Source organism: Delphinus delphis, chromosome 9 (genome assembly GCF_949987515.2).
Source record: "Delphinus delphis chromosome 9, mDelDel1.2, whole genome shotgun sequence".
Taxonomy (NCBI): Eukaryota; Metazoa; Chordata; class Mammalia; order Artiodactyla; family Delphinidae; genus Delphinus; species Delphinus delphis.
The window spans coordinates 47,509,147-47,512,799 of NC_082691.1; the positions used below are offsets into that span (position 1 = coordinate 47,509,147).

A 3,653-nucleotide genomic window follows, 5' to 3' on the forward strand; every position below is an offset into this window, starting at 1 on the left:
CATCTGTCTGCAGTGCTCTTTTCTCAGATACCCACATGGCTCAGTTCTCTCCCTTTATTCTACCCAAATGTCACCTTATCAGAGAGCCTTCCTTGAACACTTTTAGAATAGCACTTGCCTATCTTGCTGTGCCCCTTTACCCCTTTATTTTTATTCTGAGCAGTTACTATAATCTGAAGCGTTATGTATCTATTAGACTATTATTTGCTCATTATATATCTGCACTGGAATGTAAGCTCCATGAGAACAGGAACTTTATTTTGTTCACCACAGTATTCTCAACATCAAGAAAAATGATTGTTATAGAGAAAGGTGCTCAAAAAATATTTCCTGAATATTGAATAAGGAATGTTGAGGGATTCACTATAGTTTCCTTTAGCACATTCAAATTACATGAAATTTGTCTTAAGGCAGTTTATTTCTCCATCTCAACTTCTCACGTTTTCTTTTTAAAAATCTGTTTAAACTTTTTATTTTGAAATAATTATAAACTCACAAGTATTTGTATAGTCCAGGGAAGTGCCGTGTACCCTTCACCCAGCTTCCCCCCAAAGTTACCTCAGATATAACAATCCTTCAAAAAAAAATTATTATTAGTTCCTTGGTGTCCTTTCCTAAAGTTTCACCTGTTCTCTTCTATGAGCTTTTCTTTACAGGCTTCCAGAACTCTTCATCTCTTATTTCTTGCCAAGCCATTGATGAGCTTTCTTCAACACCAACATCAAATCCCTTCTCCAAGATAACCGTCCTAAGCATGGGAGGGATAGAATACTTCAATTAAGTGTGAAAACCGGGTTTTATTTTTAATACTAACAAATAATCCAAAAGAAGAGAAAAACTGTTTCATCTCTTAAGCTTGCAGGATCTATAGAGAGATACTGTCTCCTCTGTAAGTTCTGAATAGCAACCTGCTTTGCTGTGATTTTTAAGGACATGCAAAATGATAATTTGTTGACTCCAGTGTGTACTTTTATCTTGTTTATGCAACTATTTAGAGTTGAATAAAAGCAAATATATGATTTTCTATATATGTATTCATATTTCTTTTAAAAAATTATTCTGCTGAGTACATGTCATTCACTTATTCAACAAATATTTATTGTGTACCTACTATGTGCCAAGACTCCATGCTAACAATGGTCTTTTATCCCCCAAGATGATATGGAATAAACATTACCTTTAAGACGCGACACGTCCAAAAAGATAGATTGAAAACTCCTGTTTTCCAGGTAAGTAGGTTACTCCCCAGTGGAATGGGCATTCATGTTCAGGAGACAAGGGCATTATTATGCTCTACTAATTGGTTTTCAGGGTTAAAAAAAATCAATGTTCCTTTCAATGTGTCTGAAATATATAAAATAACCTACCATTTAACAAGATAAGACTCACTGATTTAATGATCAGTACAAAGAGGATATGACTGGGATATCACCAACCTCTATAGTTAAAATGAGCATGTATTAAACTCTTTAAAAAATTCCTTTCCATATTAAATATTAATTAAAAACCTGCCCCATGTCAGTGTTCTTCTCTTATAATTAATCCTTCTCCTTTCTAGTATTAGTAGGGTGATCATTTGTCCCGTTTGCCTGAAATGTTCTAATTCACACCTGTTGTTCCAGCGTAATTGTTAATTGCACCCCCTTTCGCTCTCTAAAAAAAAATCTTGGTTTGGACGATAAATTATACAGTCAAACTAAGTATTAGGGTCTCTGGGATGAACGATCAAGGCGCCATTCCTATTTATTGGTATTACCTTGTCACAAGCTGTAAAAACAGTTTTCCTTTTGATTGTTTCTTCCTGAGTTGTCACAAAGACCTTCACATAAAACCACTCTGTCCCATTAAAGCAATTATTGAAACCCCCTTCAGTAATGACCACTTGTTTTAGTTTTCCTCCTCAGATTCCAAAGATGAAATGTAGACATTGCTTTTGCTGGGTCAGCATCATAATTGTTCAGAGGCACAGCCTCGTACAGGGAAAATTTTGCCTATCTAATCCACAGGAACCTTAAAGAGACATTTTTCTTTGGTAACATTATCTGGTAGAAATAGTCTGTGATTCACTACTAATTTTAGCCCAAAGAAAGGAAAACCCAACATACTTAATTTCAATGGAAAATGTGTATTTCTGGACCAAGATACCTAATGTCTCTAGACTACAACCAGGGAATGAATAATGGAAAGGTGAATTTGGGTGGCCTCCTTAGATATAATCTCCGTTAAAACTATTTAATCTCTGTGGTTCACAAGGAAAGCTTTTCTTGAGTTGATGAATGGAATGACATTTCTGAGATTAAATGTTTCTATAACTATATTCTTGGCTGATTCTAGTAGCTGCACCACCACTGATTCATTATTTAATTTTGGAAAATTGATCACTTTCTTTTCTTCTGAGGTTGTGTCCTCCTAGCACCAAAGCACTCAATCAATTCAATGTTTTTTTTTTTTTTTTAAAAAAACACATTTTAAAAACATGGGGGGACTTACCCGGCGGTGCAGTGGTTAAGAATCCACCTGCCAATGCAGGGGACACGGGTTCGAGCCCTGGTCTGGGAAGATCCCACAGGCCGCGGAGCAACTAAGCCCGTGCGCCACAACTACTGAAGCCTGCGCACCTAGAGTCCGTGATCTTCAACAAGAAAAGCACCGAAATGAGAAGCTGGCACACCACAAAGAAGAGTTGTCCCCACTTGCCCTAACTAGTAAAGTCCGCACGCAGCAACGAAGACCCAAAGCAGCCATAAATAAATAAATAAACAAACAAATAAATAAAATAAAACAAAAACATGGGATCATGAAGACAAAACAACTAATGAGGGAACTAAATTGTTTTTCACCTGATTGTTTGCCTGTTTCTTTACCCATCTGTAAACTGTGGATAATTCTGTTGGTTTTTGTCTTCCTGATGCAGTTGCTATGAGAGTAAATTACATACTTAGGAAAACATTAGGGACATTTGGGATAACAGAGGCTGAATGACTTTATCATTCTTGTTTGTAGTTTGCCTGAAAAATTCAACTGAATGAGATGAAGTGGCTAAAGTGTGTTTTTCACTTTTCTTTTTTTCTTCTCTACTTAAAATGAAAGTACATCTTTAAAAAATATTATTACTGATACAGCTTTATCGGAAGACACTGATGGATCCTGAAATGACAATGACAGTCCACTGTTGTTGTTGTCGTCGTTGTTTTTAAATCCATGCTTTTATCAAAATTAAGAAGGTATCAGGGCTTCCCTGGTGGTGCAGTGCTTGAGTCCACCTGCCGATGCAGGGGACTCGGGTTCGTGCCCCGATCCGGGAAGATCCCACATGCCACGGAGCGGCTGGGCCCGTGAGCCATGGCCGCTGAGCCTGCGCGTCGGGAGCCTCTGCTCCGCAATGGGAGAGGCCACAATGGTGAGAGGCCCGCGTACCGCAAAAAAAAAAAAAAGGTATCAGGAAAACCGGGCTCCTAAATTCCTTCTTAACCCAAGGGACTGGGTTGAATAGCTAAAGAAATATTTTCCTGATAATTATCTCTTTCCTTATTTCAGGCATGAACTCTATCTCCTTCACCCTACCTCATCTGTACCTCTAGAAAACGCATAACGAAACCTGGAGCGCCCCCTTTCTTATGAGTCAAGACAGCTCCTTTCCCACGAGTTCCAGG

At 38.0% G+C, this 3,653-nt stretch overlaps 1 long non-coding RNA gene across 1 annotated transcript; it reads right to left on the minus strand.

The window, feature by feature from the left end:
- Window positions 1–266: 266 nt before the first annotated feature.
- Window positions 267–3,157, minus strand: LOC132430644 (uncharacterized). Its single transcript, XR_009520540.1, has 3 exons — window positions 2,491–3,157; window positions 1,178–1,344; window positions 267–748 (listed from the first exon to the last, which is right to left on the minus strand). It is a non-coding gene; the product is annotated as an uncharacterized lncRNA (long non-coding RNA).
- Window positions 3,158–3,653: the final 496 nt, after the last annotated feature.